The 8,531-nt window shown below is 38.5% G+C and overlaps 1 non-coding gene across 1 annotated transcript; it reads right to left on the reverse strand.

The window, feature by feature from the left end:
• Window positions 1–1,155: 1,155 nt before the first annotated feature.
• LOC148562793 (small nucleolar RNA R71) lies at window positions 1,156–1,263 on the reverse strand. Its single transcript, XR_015887604.1, has one exon. It is a non-coding gene; the product is annotated as a small nucleolar RNA R71 (small nucleolar RNA).
• Between the last annotated feature and the right edge of the window lie 7,268 nt (window positions 1,264–8,531).

Consider the following 8,531-nt stretch of genomic DNA (forward strand, 5'->3'; position numbering starts at 1 on the left):
ATCTTTGAGTTCTAGAATCATATCTTGTGATTTCTTGTGAATCAAGTCATTAATTGTGATTTTAAAAATCAAATCTTTTTCAAAACTAATTTCAATCATATCTTTTCAAAATATCTTCTTATCTTATCTTTTTCAAAAATTTGATTTCAAAATATCTTTTCTAACTTCCTAACTTCTTATCTTTTCAAAATTTGTTTCAACTAACTAACTAACTTTTTGTTTGTTTCTTATCTTTTTCAAAACTACCTAACTAACTCTCTCTCTCTAATTTTCGAAAATATCTTCCCTCTTTTTCAAAAATTTCTTTTTTATTAACTAATTATTTTTACTTTTGATTTTAAAATTTTCGAAAATTACTAACCTTTTTCAAAAACTATTTTCGAAAATCACTAACTCTTTTTCAAAAATTATTTTCGAAAATTCTCCCTCTCCCATCTTACTCTATTTATTTATTCATCTACTAACATCTCATCTCACATCTCTACCCTCCTCACAGTTGTGTTTCTTCCATTACATTACATTCTTTGTCTCCCTCTTTTCTCCCACTCACAAAGGGATCCCTATACTGTGGTATAAAGGATCTCTATTATTATTATTTTTCTGCGCCCTCTTCCTTGTCATATGAGCAGGAGCAAGGACAAGAACATTCTTGTTGAAGCAGATCCAGAACCTGAAAGGACTCTGAAGAGAAAACTAAGAGAAGCTAAATTACAACAATCCAGAGATAACCTTTCAGAAATTTTCGAACAGGAAGAGGAGATGGCAGCCGAAAATAATAATAATGCAAGGAGGATACTTGGTGACTTTACTGCACCTAATTCCAATTTACATGGAAGAAGCATCTCCATTCCTGCCATTGGAGCAAACAACTTTGAGCTGAAACCTCAATTAGTTTCTCTGATGCAGCAGAACTGCAAGTTTCATGGACTTCCATCTGAAGATCCTTTTCAGTTCTTAACTGAATTCTTGCAGATATGTGATACTGTTAAGACTAATAGAGTAGATCCTGAAGTCTACAGGCTCATGCTTTTCCCTTTTGCTGTAAGAGACAGAGCTAGATTATGGTTGGATTCTCAACCCAAAGACAGCCTGAACTCTTGGGATAAGCTGGTCACGGCTTTCTTAGCCAAGTACTTTCCTCCTCAAAAGCTGAGCAAGCTTAGAGCTGATGTTCAAACCTTCAGACAGAAAAAAGGTGAATCCCTCTATGAAGCTTGGGAAAGATACAAACAGTTGACCAAAAAGTGTCCTTCTGACATGCTTTCAGAATGGACCATCCTGGATATATTCTATGATGGTTTATCTGAGCTATCAAAGATGTCACTGGACACTTTTGCAGGTGGATCCATTCACCTAAAGAAAACGCCTGCAGAAGCTCAAGAACTCATTGACATGGTTGCTAATAACCAGTTCATGTACACTTCTGAAAGGAATCCTGTGAGTAATGGGACGCCTATGAAGAAGGGAGTTCTTGAAGTTGATACTCTGAACGCCATATTGGCTCAGAATAAAATATTGACTCAGCAAGTCAATATGATCTCTCAGAGTCTGCATGGAATGCAAGCTGCATCCAACAGTACTCAAGAGGCTTCTTCTGAAGAAGAAGCTTATGATCTTGAGAACCCTGCAATAGCAGAGGTAAATTATTTAGGTGAACCTTATGGAAACACCTATAACTCATCATGGAGAAATCATCCAAATTTCTCATGGAAGGATCAAAAGCCTCAACAAGGCTTTAATAATGGTGGAAGAAACAGGTTTAGCAATAGCAAGCCTTTTCCATCATCCACTCAGCAACAGACAGAGAATTCTGAACAAAATACCTCTAATTTGGCAAACTTAGTCTCTGATCTATCCAAGGCCACTGTAAGTTTCATGAATGAAACAAGGTCTTCCATTAGAAATTTGGAAGCACAAGTGGGCCAGCTGAGTAAGAGGATCACTGAAATCCCTCCTAGTACTCTCCCAAGCAATACAGAAGAGAACCCAAAAGGAGAGTGCAAGGCCATTGACATAAGCACCATGGCCGAACCTGTGAGGAGAGGAGAGGACATGAATCCCAAGGAGGAAGACCTCCTGGGACGTCCAGTGATCAATAAGGAGCTTCCCTCTGAGGAACCAAAGAACTCTGAGGCTCATCTAGAGACCATAGAGATTCCATTGAACCTCCTTATGCCCTTCATGAGCTCTGATGAGTATTCCTCTTCCGAAGAGAATGAGGATGTTACTGAAGAGCAAACTGCCAAGTTTCTTGGTGCAATCATGAAGCTAAATGCCAAATTATTTGGCATTGATACTTGGGAAGTTGAACCTCCCTTGTTCATCAATGAACTAAGTGATCTGGATCAACTGACATTGCCTCAGAAGAGACAGGATCCTGGAAAGTTCATAATACCCTGCACCATAGGCACCATGATCTTTAAGGCTCTGTATGACCTTGGTTCAGGAATAAACCTCATGCCCCTCTCTGTAATAGAGAAACTGGGAATCTATGGGGTGCAAGCTGCTAAAATCTCATTAGAGATGGCAGACAGTTCAAGAAAATAGGCTTATGGACAAGTAGAGGACGTGTTAGTAAAGGTTGAAGGCCTTTACATCCCTGCTGATTTCATAGTCCTGGATACTGGAAAGGAAGATGATGAATCCATCATCCTAGGAAGACCTTTCCTGGCCACAGCAAGAGCTGTGATTGATGTTGACAGAGGTGAAATAGTCCTTCAATGGAATAAGGACTCCCTTGTGTTTAAAACTCAAGGATCTCCCTCTGCAACCATGGAGAGGAAGCAGAAAAAGCTTCTCTCAAAGCAGAGTCAACCAGAGCCCCCACAGTCAAACTCTAAGTTTGGTGTTGGGAGGCCACAACCAAACTCTAAGTTTGGTGTTGAACTCCCATATCCAAACTCTAAGTTTGGTGTTGGAGAGTCTCAACAAAGCTCTGCACATCTGTGAGGCTCCATGAGAGCCCACTGTCAAGCTATTGACATTAAAGAAGCGCTTGTTGGGAGGCAACCCAATTTTTATTTATCTAACTATATTTTTCTTAGTTATATGTCTTTGTAGGTTCATGATCATGTGGAGTCACAAAATAAATATAAAAATTGAAAACGGAATCAAAAACAGCAGAAGAAAAATCACACCCTGGAAGAGCATCTGTCTGGCGTTCAGCGCCAGAACAGAGCATGGTTCTGGCGCTGAACGCCCAAAATGGGCAGCTTCTGGGCGCTGAACGCCAGAAATGGCACACAAATGGGCGTTGAACGCCCAAAATGGCCACCAACCTGGCGCTGAACGCCCAGAGTTGTGTGCAAAGGCATTTTTACATGCCTAATGGGTGCAGGGATGTAAATGCCTTGACACCTCAGGATCTGTGGACCCCACAGGATCATCTCAGGATCTGTGGACCCCACAGGATCCCCACCTACCTCATCATCTCTCTTTCCATTCATGATCATCCCTTCTGTTTTCCATTTACCACTCACATCCATACACCCACTACCTTCAAAATTCAACATCTCTCTCCCACCCAATCCCACCCATATGGCCGAATACACACTCCCATCCATCTCCTCCATATCTTCTTCTTCTTCTTCTATTCTTTCTTCTTTTGCTCGAGGGCGAGCAACATTCTAAGTTTGGTGTGGTAAAAGCATAGCTTTTTTGTTTTTTTTTTCCATAACCATTGATGGCACCTAAGGCCAGAGAAACCTCTAGAAAGAGGAAAGGGAAGACAAAAGCTTCCATCAAGGGTCTATAGCTCAGTGGTAGAACATTTGACTGCAAATCAAGAGATCCTTGAGTTACCTCAGGGGATACATTTTCTTCCACACAATTATTGGAAGCAACTAAGGGTGGAACATCAAGAGCACTCCATCATCCTTCATGAAATCAGAGAAGATCTAAAAGCAATGAAGGAGGAGCAACAAAGACAAGGAAGAGACATAGAAGAGCTCAAGGACATCATTGGTTCCTCAAGAAGGGAACGCCACCATCACTAAGGTGGATTCATTCCTTGTTCTTATTTCTTCTATTTTTCGTTTTCTATGTTATGTGCTTATCAATGTTTGTGTCTTCATTACATGATCATTAGTAGTTAGTAACTTTGTCTTAAAGTTATGAATGTCCTATGAATCCATCACCTCTCTTAAATGAAAAAATGTTTTAATTCAAAAGAACAAGAAGTACATGAGTTTCGAATTTATCCTTGAACTTAGTTTAATTATATTGATGTGGTGACAATGCTTCTTGTTTTCTGAATGTATGCTTGAACAGTGCATATGTCTTTTGAAGTTGTTGTTTAAGAATGTTAAATATGTTGGCTCTTGAAAGAATGATGACTAGGAGACATGTTATTTGATAATCTGAAAAATCATAAAAATGATTCTTGAAGCAAGAAAAAGCAGCAAAGAACAAAGCTTGCAGAGAAAAAAAAAATATAGGCGAAAAAAAAATATAGAAAGAAAAAAAAAAGAAAAAGCAAGCAGAAAAAGCCAAAAGCTCTTAAAACCAAGAGGCAAGAGCAAAAAGCCAATAACCCTTAAAACCAAAAGGCAAGGGAAATAAAAAGGATCCCAAGGCTTTGAGCATCAGTGGATAGGAGGGCCTAAAGGAATAAAATTCTGGTCTAAGCGGCTAAACCAAGCTGTCCCTAACCATGTGCCTGTGGCGTGTAGGTGTCAAGTGAAAACTTGAGACTGAGCGGTTAAAGTCAAGGTCCAAAGCAAAAAAAGAGTGTGCTTAAGAACCCTGGACACCTCTAATTGGGGACTTTAGCAAAGCTGAGTCACAATCTGAAAAGGTTCACCCAATTATGTGTCTGTGGCATTTATGTATCCGGTGGTAATACTGAAAAACAAAGTGCTTAGGGCCACGGCCAAGACTCATAAAGAAGCTGTGTTCAAGAATCATCATACTAAACTAGGAGAATCAATAACACTATCTGAACTCTGAGTTCCTATAGATGCCAATCATTCTGAACCTTAATGGATAAAGTGAGATGCCAAAACTATTCAAGAGGCAAAAAGCTACAAGTCCCGCTCATATGATTGAAGCTATGTTTCATTGATAGTTTGGAATTTATAGTATATTCTCTTCTTTTTATCCTATTTGATTTTCAGTTGCTTGGGGACAAGCAACAATTTAAGTTTGGTGTTGTGATGAGCGGATAATTTATACGCTTTTTGACATTGTTTTTAGTATGTTTTTAGTAGGATCTAGTTACTTTTAGGGATGTTTTCATTAGTTTTTATGTTAAATTCACATTTCTGGACTTTACTATGAGTTTGTGTATTTTTCTGTGATTTCAGGTATTTTCTGGCTAAAATTGAGGGACTTGAGCAGAAATCAGATTTAGAGGTTGAAGAAGGACTGCTGATGCTGTTGGATTCTGACCTACCTGCACTCAAAGTGAATTTTCTGGAGCTGCAGAACTCGAAATGGCGCGCTTCTAATTGCGTTGAAAAGTAGACATCCAGGGCTTTCCAGAAATGTATAATAGTCCATACTTTGGCCAAGAATAGACGACGTAAACTGGCGTTCAACGCCAGCTTTCTACCCAAATCTGGCGTCCAGCGCCAGAAAAGGAGCCAAAACCAGAGTTGAACGCCCAAACTGGCACAAAAGCTGGCGTTCAACTCCAAGAAGGACCTCTACACGTGCAACACTCAAAGCTCAGCCCAAGCACACACCAAGTGGGCCCCGGAAGTGGATTTTTACATCATTTACTTACTTCTGTAAACCCTAGTAGCTAGTTTATTATAAATAGGACATTTCACTATTGTATTTGAGATCTTTAGACGTCTGGTTCTTGGATCAGAGGGGCTGGCCATCTCGGCCATGCCTGGACCTTTCACTTATGTAATTTTCACGGTAGAGTTTCTACACTCCATAGATTAAGGTGTGGAGCTCTGCTGTTCCTCAAAGATTAATGCAAAGTACTACTGTTTTCTATTCAATTCATCTTATTTCGCTTCTAAGATATTCATTCGTACTTCAATCTGAATGTGATGAACGTGACAATCATCATCATTCCCTATGAACGCGTGCCTGACAACCACTTCCGTTCTACCTTCGACTGAATGAGTATCTCTTAGATCTCTTAATCAGAATCTTCGTGGCGTAAGCTAGAATGATGGCGGCATTCAAGAGAATCCGGAAAGTCTAAACCTTGTCTGTGGTATTCCGAGTAGGATTCAATGATTGAATGACTGTGACGAGCTTCAAACTCGCGAGTGCTGGGCGTTAGTGACAGACGCAAAAGGAGGGTGAATCCTATTCCAGCATGATCGAGAACCGACAGATGATTAGCCGTGCTGTGACAGAGCATGTGAGCATATTTTTCACTGAGAGGAGGGGATGTAGCCACTGACAACGGTGATGCTCTTGCATAAAGCCAGCCATGGAAAGGAGTAAGACTGATTGGATGAAGATAGCAGGAAAGTAGAGTTTCAGAGGAACGAAAGCATCTCTATTCGCTTATCTGAAACTCTCACCAATGATTTACATAAGTATTTCTATCCCTATTCTATTAATTATTATTCGAAAACACCATTATCAATTTATATCTGTCTGACTGAGATTTGCAAGGTGACCATAGCTTGCTTCATACCAACAATCTCCGTGGGATTCGACCCTTACTCACGTAAGGTATTACTTGGACGACCCAGTGCACTTGCTGGTTAGTTACACGGAGTTGTGAACCATGGTCTTGGCATCATGTTTTTGGCGCCATTTCCAGGGAAAGAAAGAGCAATGAATTTTACATAATTAAAGTGTAATCACGATTCCGTGTACCAGTCGTTTACCGAATTCAAGAGAATGTATAAGATTTTCATATGGGAAGACCTTTTTAGCTATAGGGAGAGTCCTTATTGATGTGCAAAATGGTGAATTGACTCTGAGAGTCAATAATGAAGAGGTTGTTCTTAATGTGCTTGAGGCCTTGCAACATCCTAGTGATTTTGAGGGATGTATGAGAGTTGATTTAATTGAGCCATTAATTGAAGAGGTTTTTGAAGCGGAAGAGCTTGATAGTGTTTTAGAACCCCTTGAAAGGATGGTTTGCTAGAGATTGATGATTCACTACTACAAAAGGGAGAACCAAACACGCAAACTAAGGAGGAAGGGCCACCCAAGTTTGAGTTGAAACCCTTGCCTCCCTCTCTTAAGTATGCTTTTCTAGGCGAGCAGGATTCCTATTCAATGATTATTAGCTCCTCTCTGAGTCATGATGAAGAGGAGGCATTAGTACACGTGCTTAGAAGCCACAAAATAGCTCTTGGATAGACCATTAGTGACTTGAAAGGAATAAGTCCGGCTATGTGTATGCACAAGATTCTACTTGAGGAGGATGCTAAACCTGTAGTACAACTACAAAGGCGGCTAAATCCAACTATGAAATAGGTGGTCTTTGCACCCATCATAGCTCCTCCTAATTGGGATTTACCATTTGAATTGATTTGTAATGCCAGTGATCATGCTATAGGAGCTGTCTTGGGACAGAGACAAGCTTGTGCATGTCATTTATTATACTAGTCGTCTGTTAAATGACGCACAAAAAAATTACACAACTACAAAAAAGGAACTATTAGCTGTAGTTTTTGCATCTGATAAGTTAGGTCCTATTTGATTGGTTCTAAGGTTATTGTTTATACTGACTATGTTGCTCTTAAGTACCTTTTGACCAAATAGGATGTTAAATCAAGATTGATTAGGTGGATGCTCCTTCTTCAGGAGTTTGATATTGAGATTAGAGACAGAAAAAGGTCAGAGAATTAAGTGGCTGATCATCTTTCCAAGATTGAGCCTAAAGATGTTGTGCAATAACCCACAGCTGTGAATGAGACATTTCCTAATGAGCAACTCTTTGTTAGAAAAGCTTCATTTTTGAGTTCTAAAGTGTCGAGATCCAAACTCCAAAGCTTCAAGGTATGGGTGATCAAATTCAAACTGATTCAAATTAAACCGTTCATCCAATTCAATCCAAATTGAAAATTGATTAAAACCGCACTAATTTGGATGTGATTGGATTCTATTTTTTGTAAACCGCTAGATCGGATCGGATTTTAGGTCTACTTTTCATAACCGATCCAATTCAATTCAAACCGCACAATGTGCTATAATATTATTATTTTATTATTATATTTACAATTATACTTATAACATATTTAACTTGTTATATATTTTTATATTATTATTATTATTATTTAATAAATATTTGATGTTTAAAATGTGATTTATTTATTTATTTTAACTAACCTATAATTTTATTTCTATTGTTTTGTTATCGTTAGTTTTTAAGATATTGTTGAGACTTGTTATGTCATTATTAGTTATTTAAAAATTGATATTGAGACTTGTTATATATATTTAATTTTTTTAATTTACAAAACCACAAATCCAATCTAATCCAAACTGTATATTTGAAATTGGATCGGATTAGATTTTTTTAAAAAAAATTATCCAATCCAAATCGCAACGCAAGTAAAATTAATGTTCGAATCAAATAAATTTTTTATTCAAAATCAATCCAAATC

The sequence above is a fragment of the Arachis ipaensis genome, chromosome B6 (assembly GCF_059453495.1).
Source record: "Arachis ipaensis isolate K30076 ecotype BB chromosome B6, ASM5945349v1, whole genome shotgun sequence".
Classification (NCBI taxonomy): Eukaryota; Viridiplantae; Streptophyta; class Magnoliopsida; order Fabales; family Fabaceae; genus Arachis; species Arachis ipaensis.